A 13,814-nucleotide genomic window follows, 5' to 3' on the forward strand; every position below is an offset into this window, starting at 1 on the left:
GATGCCGATCAATCTTCGCGGAACCATAGCGCTGGATGGAGAAAGACATTGTAGCTTGGACAACGACACTCTTTCACACACACATGCACGCTAGACCCCTCTTTGTGGGTCGTGTAGGCCCCCGTCTCTCTTCCTATATCCTTTATTGGTAGATGTTGAATATTTTTTTGACTGTGATGTTGATTTGGTTGATCGTTGTTAGCGTTTCTTTTTTTCTTTTTTTTGAACCGGGCGAATCCCCTTTCCATTACTTGAACATAATGAAAATACAACCAAGTTCAGCAGATAGGACGGGAAAGAGGAAAGCGGGTTCAAGCATCGCCGGGAAACCCACCATGAGCACTCGCCATCGAGATTACTCACCATGGGGCGAAAACCCGACGACACTAAATATCCAGACTCCAACATCTAACTCACAGTTAACACCAAAAGACCAACGCTCACATTTGAGCAACATGCTCCACAACATCCTCATGCAGGAGGAAACTCGACCAGAAACAATAAAGCAAAAGGCGCAGCAGATCAACTTCCTCCCTCTTCGTTAGTTCTCAGTGCACTCCCTCATCCCTGGTGCGCCGTTGCGCAGATCCTCATCATACGAGACGCACTGTCCTTCAGCAGAGCTCCACCAACTCTCAGCTTCTCAGCATCCTCCTGTTTCATCAGTCCTGCCCAGTAACAAAGAAGTGCACATGCAGCGAAAATACATTCAAATGGGGTTTTGAGAGGAATATGCTCAAAAGTAGCTCGGTTGCGGCAAGTCCAAATAGCCCAACACAAAGCTGCAATGCCAACCGTATAGAAAACATCGCCACCTGGAAAGAAAGTATAACACCAAGCATATGCCTGCCACAAGTTGTCAGGGCATAGATCCGTACCAAACATGCAACCAACTACTCTCCAGGTAACCCTAGCCACAGGGCAGGTGAAAAAGAGATGCTGGGAGGTTTCTCTCTCCCCACAAAAGGAACACTTGGGTTCCCCCCTCCATCCACGACGTTTCATCACTTCCCTGGTCAGTACCGCATCTTGCGATAGCTGCCACATAAAAATTTGGATTTTCAAAGGGATTCTGGCTTTCCATATCCAGCGATAGTCACACCCAGCAATGCTTTTTTCCAGGTAAGCATAAAGAGCTTTAGTGGTATAATAGGGCTTGGGTCCCAGCCCCCACTTGATACTATCACTATCCGCAGATATACAGGTTTCCCTAACCGTGGAAATCATCTTTTTCCATTGTTCATTAAGTTCCGAGGTCAGTCTCCTTCGAAAGAAGGTGATAGGATTAGCCTACAAACAATCTTTCACGACACAATCGGGCTTATTGCAAATAGTAAAAAGCTGAGGAAATTGGTCAGCAAAAGGGGCTTGGTCGCCAACTGGATCATACCACAGCCTAGCTATGTTACCAGATTGTACGACCACTTTCCTCCCTGCCATATATAGGTCTCTCACTTTCATAATAGCCTTCCAACACGGAGAGTCAGTGATTCTCCCCTTAAATGAGGCTACTGTATCTCTACCAAAATATTTGGCTTTGACAATGTCTTGCCACAGCCCCTGTTTCATCTCAAGCTTCCACCACCATTTCACCAAAAGGCAAATATTTTGCCTGTGGAGATCTTTCACACCCAAACCCCCCTTCTCCTTGGATCGACAGATCCTAGACCATCTAACCAGGTAATATCTTTTCCTGTTTTTAGTCACTTGCCAGAAGAACTTCCTTCTGTGTTTATCTAACCTCTCAATGATGGTTTTAGATAAAAGAAACATGGACATATAATAGTATGCAATGCTGGAAATATTAGCATTCAATAAAGTCAACCTGCCCCCCGAGGAGGCATTACTTCCCAGTCCAGATTCACATCTCTTGACAAATTTTGCCTCAAGGTATTCCCAATCCACACCTTTCAAAGTCGAGTAACTGACAGGAACACCAAGATACTTCATTGGGAAATGCCCAATCTGGCAACCAAAAATATCAGCATATTCTTTCAAAATATTATCATCTCCCCCCACGCTAAGAATTTCACTTTTTTGAAAGTTAATTTTCAGCCCTGACATGAGTTCGAACATATACAGCAACAGTTTCAGGTTCAGTGCTTTTTCAGGGTTATGTTCAATGCACAGGATTGTGTCATCTGCATATTGCAGAATGGCCACTCCCTTATCGACCAAATCCGAGGCCAACCCATCAATCAAACCATTTGTTTGTGCTTGCAGCACCATTTTACACAAGCACTCGGCAGCAATATTGAACAGAAAGGGAGACACCGGATCTCCTTGTCGCACTCCTTTGTGGCTTTGGAAGTAAGGCCCCAAAGAATTGTTTATTTTCACACTAACCGTGCCATTGTGGAGGATTTTCTCCATCCACCTGCACCAGGTTTTGCCAAAACCTCTCATCTCAAGACACTTAAGCAAGAAATCCGAGTTCACTTTATCGTAAGCTTTTTCAAAATCAAGCTTGATAACGATGCCAATTTTCTTCTTTACATGAGTATGGTGCAAGATCTCATGCAAAGTGAGGACCCCATCCATGATATTCCTGTGTTTAATAAAGGCATTTTGATGTTTGCTAAACAGAGTGTCAGCGTAAGGAGCTGCTCTGTTGTCTAACACCTTTGTGATCAACTTATAAGGGCATCTAAGCAAGCAAATAGGTCTAAACTGTTGAATTTTGTTCGCACCATTGATTTTAGGAATCAAGGTAATAATACCGTAGTTTAACTATTGAACATCGAGTGTTCCCTCGTACATGGCCTCAAAAAGTCTCATGATATCACCCTTCACAATCTCCCAACAGTGTTGATAAAATTCTGCTGGAATATTGTCAGGACCAGGGGCCCTGTTGCTATTCATACCAAATAGAGCATTTTTGACTTCCTCTTCTGAGAATGGTCCACATAGAATTTCATTATCCTCGGGTTTTAATTTCTCCTCCACACCCCATACATTAGGGTCCTCCTGGAGCAAGTTCCCGGGTGCCGGCCCGAAAAGATCTTTATAGAAATCAGTAGCATGTTTCAAAAGATCCTTCGTTCCCTCTATGACAGTATCCCCTACATTCAGGGAGTGAATAGTACTTTTTCTCTTATTGCCATTAGCAATTTTCTGATAGTAAGCAGTATTACTATCTCCTTTTAAAAGCCATCTTTCCTTAGATTGTTGTAGTAGGAATAATTCTTCATTTACCAGAATTTCATTAAGTTCCACTAAAAGTTCTGTCTTCCTGCAAAACATTTCTGGGTGTATCATACCCTCCTCCTCTTCTTTTTCAATATTAGCCAACTCTTCTTTAATGTTTCTTTTCCGAATCTTCTCATGCCCAAACTTATTAGATCCCCGGCCCTTAAAGAATTTTTTAAAGCATTTCAGTTTGATGTTTAACACATCAATGGGGTCTGTAGCATTAACATATTGGTTCCAAATTTTTTCTACCAAAGGTAGAAAATCTTCGGATTTGAGCCAACTGATCTCAAACCTAAATTCTCTTTGTTGTGGGACTCTGACAACGGAGTTGTCCGAGGACAACATAAGGCATTATGGTCAGAGATGCCTCTAACTATTTTCTTAAGATTGACTTGGGGAAAGAGGTCTTCCCAATCATTGCTCATAAGGATTCTATCTAGCTTTTCCAAGGTCTGATGGGCTTGGTTGTTGGTCCAAGTATATAGCCCCCCATTCAAATGGATTTCACTCAGGCACATCGCATTAATCACAAAATTAAACATATCTGTGTGAGGTGAGTGATGCCAGTTTTTATTTTTTTCTCCCTCATGCCTGAGAATATTAAAGTCGCCCCCAATCAACAAAGGGTTTTGCACATGAGTGCAGAAGTCAGCTAATTCAACAAGGAATTCCTGCTTGTCTTTATCGTGGGCTGCACCATATACATTGCATAACGTCCATACTTTCTTCATTTTGATATCATAGACATTAACTTGGAGGATAAACTTGCCTTTCCTCCAAGCAACCACCTCAAATCTCTCCCTTCTAACTCCACAAAGTAACCCCCCAGATTTCCCCGTGGATGGGATCCATTCCCAATCAAAAGCAGTGCTGGGGTCAATTTTCCTAAAATAACCATCCTAAAACTTCTTCTTATGAGTCTCTTGCAAACAAACAAAATCAAGGGAATGATCTCTAATAATATGGGAAAGGCAGGAACTCATCCCTTTCTTTCCTGCCCCCCCTGCAATGCTAGAAAAGACCAATCATATTAACCAGGTTTCTTTTTCCTCTCCCTTCTGGTGGCCCTGGTATTATAGACAGGGCTGCCAGACTTTTCATACTTCATCCCTAAATCAGGTTTCTGGCTCCTGGTCAAAGGCCTGGGTATTGCCACCTGAATTTTAGGGGTTCTCTTTTTCCTAGATCTCACAGGAATAAAATCTTCCTCTAAATCCTCCTCCCCATCAGCCCAATCAGTGCTAATAGGTGTTTTATCCCCCTTCCCATTAGTTATAAACATTGTTTTCTCAACAGACATAGTGTCAGAGTTATGATTACTGTTATTATCGCCTCTTCTGACCCTCTCCAACTCTCTCAGGATATCAATAGAAGAAAAATTGTCATCATGGATGATCACACCCATCTTAGATGCTCTAATCATAAGATCACTATTAGAAAGCACATCAAATGAGTTGAAGTTGCAGTTACCTTCCAGGTTTCTCTTTCTTGAAATTGCAACCGCTCTGTCTTGAATCTTATCACCCATGTTCTGCATGTTTCTTGTACTGAATCTCAGTTCATCTTCAGTTCTAAGTGGAGGGGTAGGAATCACCTCCTCCATTTCCTCGGATGAGACAGGGAACTGTACTGTGTACTCAGAGCGCACACCAGCTTTGCTAGTATCATCCTCCATCATCTCCTCCACCTGGGATTTTTCATGCATCCCCAAGTGAGAAGTACAGATATCATAAATATTACTAGCAATGGACTCGAGCAAAATTTGTTCTACCTGAATCTCATCCACATTCTGCCTGTCATTATTAACAACAAGTAGTGCTTGAGATCCACCCAACTTTTCTTTTTCACAAGCCTCTCTGGCAATGGATTCGATCAGGAGGGTATCATCTGCAGTCTCATCCGACTCCTCCTGTTCCTTTTCCCCACTGTCCCTAGGGCTATTCCTTTCATCTTTGTCATTCATGAAAATCCCTCCCTCTTTTCTTTTCTCATTATCCCTCGGAGCAGCACGAGCAAAATGCTTCCCATGGGATGAGTCCTTTCCAGCCGACTCAACCTGGTTCACACTGCTTGATCTCTCAGGATCTCTGATCAAGATTTTTTCAATATCATAGAAAAAATCAAAAAAATGCGTTCCCAGGACAGCTTCAGCTACACCAGGCAGCTCGTCAACATTGCGACATCCCAGCCGGACCCGCACGTATTCAGGTTTGTGCAAAGTGGCCATATCAATCTCCAGGGGGACGCCAACCAATGATGCAACATATGCCACATTTCTTTCATTTCTTCGTTCCAGAGGAACATTCGCCACTCTCACCCAACTGACCTCCATCACCCCTTTTGCTCCCACATTAGCCGACCAGGGAACGATCTTTACAACTACTCTACAGGATCTTAAGGTCATTTTGTCATTGTAGCATGCCTTTTTCACATCTCCCTGATTAGGAAATCGCATAACATAAGTCTTAGGACCTATAGGACGAGCAGTACAATGCCACTTGGTCCCAATATAATCAGAAAAAGCATCTTCAAGCTCCTTCACACTAGATTCCCCCTCAATCACAGTAATCACTACACTCGTGGCACGTTCCTTAAGTTGCTTAGTAGTGCATGAGTCTGGAATGTAAAAGAACCCCTGGCCTTTACCCTGGAAGGCGCACATAGGAGCCGTACACTCCCAGGGCAGAAAGGCGGTGCAAATCGAAGCCAAATGTCCCACCTTACTGCATCTCTCACAATAAGCTTGTGGGCAACTAGCAGGAGTATGACTAGTGGCTTTGCAAATTGGACATGGATCATAGTTTTTGGCAGGGGGCACCTGGGTAGAAGATTCACCCCGCTGGGCAGCATCTGGGATTTGCTTCCTTCTGGGAGCGTTGTCGATGTCGAGATCCGAGGGGTTAGGGTTCGGGTGTTTCTCCACCCATACCCCCCAGATTTGGCCCTCTTGGCCCGCTCCGCCGCGTCGTCCCAGCGTGTGGTGTCGTCCGAGGCCGATGCCGCCTGCTTGTTTGTGGAGAGATCATCGTCGACCATCTCCCTGGACCATGAGAACCGGCCCCGACCGCGGCCCCGATCGAAACGCCCGGCGCCGCGCCCGAAACACCCAGCTCCAAAGCCATCTCTCCGATTGCCATGGAAGAATCGATCTCCACGCCCCTCCATCGTCTCCGGAGTGTGTGGCTTGGAAGCCACCACCGCCGCGGAGGATCTGCAATCCCCTCCAACTTTCCCCTCCCACCACAGAAACGAGGAAGAGATCTTGGATCTAGGGTTTCGCGGCGCCTCCCAGAAGTGAGAGAACGCGGCGTCTAGGTCATGGGCGCGGGTGGGATAGGTTTTTATACCTGCTGCGCGCCTCGTCTCCCCGTCGTGGCGTCCGGGATCCTCGTCCACATGTCGAGCATCCATGGCGGCCGACCCGCCCGCGCCTGGATGTGGCCCAAGGATGCCCTGGTCCCGCCGCCACACTCCCGCGGTGTACCGCGGTACACCATCCGCACCACCGCATGTGTGGATCTGACTCGGCACCGCCGTGTGCCCCACTGGAATCCGGTCCCGCACCCTGGCGATGTGGCAGGGAAACGAGACAGCCTGTCCGATGTCGATCTGCTCGCCCTCCTTGAGATATCGCGCGTTGACCGTCACCCCCCTCTCGTCAATCAGTGCGATCCGAGATGCTTTGTGACGGAGGTGGATCTCGTCGTCGGTGAAGGAGAGTGTGCGTGCCGCCACGAAGTCAGCCGCGTACGAGACGAGCCAGCGCACGTCGCTCGCCATCTCCAATAGATCAGTTCGATACCTTCTATACAACCGCACATAGATCGTTGTTAGCGTTTCATGCATGGAAAGCTTGCAAGTTAGTACAACGAATTTCCAGCTAGCTGCCATCAATTATCGCCACGTGTTAATTACACCCTGCCTCGTCACATGGTTAGTAAGAGTTAAAAAGGGATGGCTGATGTGGTAGCACCCACCCGCCAACAAAATTAATGGATCGAGCTGAACCTTGGTGACGTCCGCAGCCACGAGCCTAGTTTGATTCGATCGTAAGAAATTTTGATGATTGATCTCTTGATTAGCATTAGCTTAATTAGTACTTCATTCGTATCCATATCTCCGACAAGTATTTCCAAATGGAGGGGGTACTAGCTAGGATGAAAGTGCAACTATCCCTGGGTAGTTTTGGTAATTACTAACAACATATAGCTCATTGAACTAATGTCATTTCAAGATACATATTTCAGGAAAGTTCAATGATTGGCATGGCATGGATTAGGAATGTGGACCCCTCAAAATGCTAAGGACACATATTGGCTCAAGCTCAAGACTTTACATTTTACTTTTAGTGATCCAAGATCACATTGAGTCCATAGGAAAAGCCAATACTATTAAAAAGGGATGAGGTGTTGCTTAATGGATTGCTTGTTCAAAATGCTTAGTGATATACTCCAAAGCCCTCAACCACTTTCTCATATCCACATTTGTCCCAAACCAAAAGTCAAACTCGGCCCCACCGATTTGATCTATATGGCGCCACCGAGTTCATTTGACATAGCCACTGCCAAAAACCCTAGTCACTTAGGTCTCACCGATAGGGAGCTCAGTCTCATTGAGATGGGATTGCAAACTCTCTGTTTCCCTTCCTAACATTCCAGTTTAACCGAGATGAGCGATCGGTCCCATCGAGTTTGCAATGCAAACTCTCTGTTTTCCTTTCGTAACATTTTAGTCTCACCGAAATGAGCGAATCGGTCCCACCGAGTTTGCCTGACCAACTCTCACTAGTAGAAAAAGGACCTAATATGAGACACATTAGTGCCGGTTTGGTTTTGAGCCGACACTAATGTGTCCATTAGTGCCGGTTCCAACGGCTAGCCGGCCATTCTCATTAGTACCGGTTCGTGGCGAACCTATAGTACCGGTTCGTGCCACGAACCGGTACTAAAGAGGGTGGTGGCAGGGTGTTGTCAGTCTGGGGCCCGTCCAGCACCTTTAGTACCGGTTCGTGGCACGAACCGGTACTAAAGGTCGACGTACATAAACCCTTCGTCCCCCCGAGTCACTCTGTTCTTCCCCTTTCCCCTCACTTCCTCTGTTCTTCCCCCTCTCTCCTCGAGCTCCTCACAAATTTTGCCCAAAATTTGTCAAGATTTTAAGGCCCCCATCCATTCAAATGATCACAAAGGTTAGCAACTTTGTCCTTTCAACTCTCATTGCTAGATTAGCTCTTGCAATGCTTTGTATAGTGATTAATTTGGGAGGAATAATTATATTTGCTAGTATTTGATTTATATGCAATTTGATGTCAAAAATAACACTTAGTTTGCATATGTAGGTGTGGTTTACTTAGTGCCTTCTAAATCTCCGTCGTAACCACCGTCGATCGCCCGCACCGTCCCGTCGCCGGCCCCACCTTCTGGTGAGGCTCTTGTTCATGAATGTTTTACATTACCAAATTGATGTTTATGTGATTTGGATATATAGTTACTCGTATAATTATCTTACCCGTACGTTGTTTGTTATACATAATGCCATGGTTTTGATATCCGTCCCCGTCGGCCCTCGTCCTTGTTATGATTCGGATGTGGTATATTCTCTTTTAAAACTAGTTGTTGCATTTCGTGTTTATGACAAATTATGCCCATCAAGTTGACATAGATATTTTTATCTAGGAGGTATGTGAACCGGAAATTCCAACCGACCCTATTGTCGAGAGGTTAAATTTAGTTGAAAGAGAAAATGAGTATTTGAAAGAAAAATTGAAAAGAATTGAGGGGGAGAAGATGGAATTGGAGTTGCATGTTGCCAATGTCGTCGATGATCACAAGATCAAGATGGAGAAAATGAGGTTGAAGATTAGAAAGATTAGAAAATATGCCATTGATAGTGTGGCTTGGTATCATTATGCTGTTGGATCAATTGTTACCTTAGTTGCGATCTTCATCGCATTTGTTGTTGCATTTAAATTCTTTAGCTAGAGAGTTATTTGTATGTTGCATTTAATTAAGCGCTGTATATGAACTTTATGTATGAACTTGTATTAATTTGGTCTATTTGGTGTTGTGTAATGAAGATGAGCCGACAATGGATGTGTGATGACCGATGCTATCTCGAGTTCATTAGTGGCGTGCATACTTTTCTGCGGGCCGCTGAGGCAAACAAGCGGGCGGATGGTTTTATGCCTTGTCCATGTGCTGGCTGTAAGAATGGTCACAGTTACTCTACAGAAAAAACCATTCACGTCCACCTATTTATGTCTGGTTTCATGCCCCACTATAATGTTTGGACCAAGCACGGAGAAATATGGGTTATGATGGAAGACAATGAAGAAGAAGAGGACGACGGCGGCTATCCTGGCCATGGGTTCCCTGAATACGATGATACAACAATGGGGGAAGAAGCTGAGCCGGCAATGCGGGAAGAAGCTGAAGAAGAGGCATCAGATGAGCCCGCTGATGATCTAGGTCGGGCCATTGCCGATGCAAAGAGAAACTGCGGAAGTGATCTGGAGAGGACGAAGTTGCAGCGCATGTTAGAGGATCACAACAAATTGTTGTACCCGAATTGTGAAGCTGACAAAAAAAAGTTGGGCACCACACTTGAATTGCTGCAATGGAAGGCAGAGAATGGTGTATCTGACAAGGGATTTTGAAAGTTGCTGGTAATGATAAAGAATATGCTTCCAAAGGAAAACAAATTGCACGAAAGTACGTATGAAGCAAAGAAGGTTGTCTGCCCTCTAGGGTTAGAGGTGCAAAAGATACATGCATGCCCTAATGACTCCATCCTCTACCTCGTTGAGTACGAGGATTTGAACGCTTGCCCGGTATGCGGTGCATTGTGTTATAAGATCAGTCGCGATGACCCTGGTGATGTCGAGGGCGAGCGCCCCAGGAAGAAGATTCCTGCCAAGGTGATGTGGTATGCTCCTATAATACCACGGTTGAAATGTTTGTTCCAAAACAAAGAGCATGCGAAGGTGATGCGGTGGCACGCAGAAGACCATAAGAAAGACGGAAAGTTGAGAGTACCCGCTGACGGTTCGCAGTGGAGAAAAATCGAGAGAAAGTACTGGGAGGAGTTTGCAGGTGACCCAAGGAACGTATGGTTTGGTCTAAGCGCAGATGGCATTAATCCTTTTGGGGAGCAGAGCAGCAACCATAGCACGTGGCCTGTGACTCTATGTTTGTATAACCTTCCTCCTTGGTTGTGCATGAAGAAGAAGTTCATTATGATGCATGTGCTCATCCAAGGCCCTAAGCAACCCGGCAACGACATTGATGTGTACCTAAGGCCATTAGTTGAAGAACTATTACAGCTGTGGAATGGAACAGGTGTACGTGCGTGGGATGAGCACGGACAGGAAGAATTTGACCTAAAGGCGTTGCTGTTCGTGACCACCAATGATTGGCCTGCTCTCAGTAACCTTTCAGGACAGACAAACAAGGGATACCGCGGATGCACGCACTGTTTGGATGATACCGACAGTATATATTTGGATTGTTGTAGGAAGAATGTGTTCCTGGGACATCGTCGATTTCTTCCGACAAGGAATTCCGGTAAGAAAGAAAGGCAAGCATTTCAAAGGTGAGGCGGATCACCGGACGAAGCCTCGCCACCGTACTGGTGCTGATGTACATGATATGGTCAAGGATTTGGAGGTAATCTTTGGAAAGGGTCCTGGCGGAAAACCTGTTCCGAAGGACGCTGACGGACGCGCACCCATGTGGAAGAAGAAATCTATATTTTGGGACCTGCCATATTGGAAAGACCTAGAGGTCCGCTCCGCAATCGACGTGATGCACGTGACGAAGAATCTTTGTGTGACCCTACTTGGCTTTTTGGGCGTGTATGGGAAGACAAAAGATACACCAGAGGCACGGGAGGACCAGCAACGTATGCACGGAAAATATGGCATACATCAGGGTCAGGCCAGCTACGCTCTTACCAAAGAAGAGAAGGAAATCTTCTTCGAATGCCTGCTCAGCATGAAGGTACCGTCTGGCTTCTCGTCGAATATAAAGGGAATAATAAATATGGCAGAGAAAAAGTTCCAGAACCTAAAGTCTCATGACTGCCACGTGATTATGACGCAACTCCTTCCGGTTGCATTGAGGGGGCTTCTACCGGAAAATGTTCGATTAGCCATTGTGAAGCTATGTGCATTCCTCAATGCAATCTCTCAGAAGGTAATCGATCCAGAAATCATACCAAGGTTACAGAATGATTTGGTGCAATGTCTTGTCAGTTTCGAGTTGGTGTTCCCACCATCCTTCTTCAACATCATGACACACGTCCTAGTTCACCTTTGCGAAGAGATTAACATTTTGGGTCCTGTATTTCTACACAATATGTTCCTCTTTGAAAGGTTCATGGGAGTCTTGAAGAAATATGTTCATAACTGTGCTAGGCCAGACGGAAGCATCTCGAAGGGCCATGAAAATGAGGAGGTCATTGAGTTTTGTATTGACTTCATTCCTGACCTTAAGCCGATTGGTGTTCCTGAATCGCGGCATGAGGGCAGACTGGAAGGAAAAGGCATGCTAGGAGGGCATCAAATAATATGTATGGACGGGCATTCTCTTACTGAAGCACACTACACAGTTCTACAAAATTCCGCCTTGGTGGCTTCGTATATGGAGGAACACAAGAATTTTCTACAGTCAAACACCCGGAGAAGTCTGACAACTGGATTACACGCGAACAAACGAGGACTTTCGCCGGTTGGTTGCAGAAACATGCCCTGAATGATGGCGATATTCAAAATGACATGTACTCGCTGTCCCAGTTATCATCTTCGAATATAATGACTTTCAAAGGGTACCAGATAAATGGGAATACATTTTACACAATCGCCCAAGATAAGAAGAGCACCAACCAAAACAGTGGTGTCCGCTTTGATGCAACAACCAACACGGGAAAGGAAACATATTATGGTTACATACAGGACATATGGGAACTTAACTATGGATCAGGTGATTTGAAGGTCCCTTTGTTTCGGTGCAAATGGGTCAATATGACACGAGGTGGGGTAACGAAAGACCCGCAGTACGGAATGACAACAGTGGATCTCAACAATCTTGCATATGCAGACGAACCATTCGTCCTAGCCAATGATGTGGCGCAGGTTTTTTATGTGAAAGACATGTCTACCAGGCCGAGAAAAAGAAAAGATAAGGAAGCGAATGGATCATACGACGAGCCAAAGCGCCACATAGTTCTTTCAGGAAAAAGAAACATCGTGGGAGTGGATGACAAGACAGACATGTCAGAAGATTATGAAAAGTTTGATGAAATTGCTCCATTCACAGTGAATATTGGCCCGAGCATCCAGTTAGATGATGAAGATTTTCCATGGCTACGGCGCAAAGGGACACACGCGAAGAAAAAGTTTCACACCCAAAGATCTGGGATGTGATCGGCTTCACCATCATCACTTTCTTCTGTGTTTCACACCCAGGAGGAAATGTCTGTAATAGTTAGGGTAGTTATGTGTTTCGAATTGAAAAGCATTTCAAATGAACTCAGAAAAGGTTGAAAGTTGGCATGGTATCATAATTTCATATAAATAGCATGTGCAAGAAAGTAGAGAGGTTACGGCAAAAACTGAATGCACTTCGTGTACAAAATGGACAATCTCTTTCGAAGTATCAGGGTTTCCGACGAAAACTGAACTGTTACAAAGGCATTTCATTTTTTAAATAACCTAAGCATTACCAAATTGAATATAATGATAAAACACACTAATATTAAACATAAGAAAAAAGAACCACTAAAAAAACTTTTTTCAAAGTTAAGTTATTCACAAACTAGTGATTCACACAAATTTCAAATAATTCAAAATTTAAACTATTCAAATTTGAAAACTACCGGCACTAACAGAAAGTTTGTAATTTTTTGTACCTAAAGCAAAAATATTCACAAGGAAACTCTAAATACAGCAAAAAACAACTCAAAAATAAATAAAGCGGAAAAAAATTAGAAAATAAAAAAGCCCACCTACTAGGCCAAAGCGTCCTGCATACGACTAGGAACACAAGCTTTTGTTGGGCCAGGATGCAGGCCCGCAAAGGCCCAGTAGGCCCACTGGGCGAAGAAGATAGGTAGGCCCAGTAGGCCTGACTAGGAGAGGAGCTCGAGAGAGCTACCCCACTGGAGCTTATAAACCAGTGCGGTAGCCTCTCGGCTAGTGAGGTGGGACTAAACTTGCGCACCGCCTGGAGCCAGCGCACCCCCTTTAGTACCGGGTGGTGGCTCCAACCGGTACTAAAGGGGGGGCCTTTAGTACCGGTTGGAGCCACCACCCGGTACTAAAGGGGGTGCGCTTCCCGCCACTTGACCTGGCCAAAGCAGACCTTTAGTATCGGTTGGTGGCTCCAACCGGTACTAAAGGTCCATCCTATATATACAACACTTGAAAAAAATTTAGTTTCCCTCTGTTCTTCCCTCTGTTTCCTCCCTCCGTCGCGCCGCCCCGCATGCCCCGATCGTCGCCGTCCCCGCCCCTCGTCGCCGACCCTGGCCGTCCCCGCCCCTCGTTGCCGCCCCCGTCGACGTCGCCGCCCCGGCCGTCCCCGTCCCCGTCGTCCCCGTCGCCGCGCCCCGCCCCGCCCCGTCGT

The sequence above is a fragment of the Triticum dicoccoides genome, chromosome 6B, assembly GCF_002162155.2.
Source record: "Triticum dicoccoides isolate Atlit2015 ecotype Zavitan chromosome 6B, WEW_v2.0, whole genome shotgun sequence".
Taxonomy (NCBI): domain Eukaryota; kingdom Viridiplantae; phylum Streptophyta; class Magnoliopsida; order Poales; family Poaceae; genus Triticum; species Triticum dicoccoides.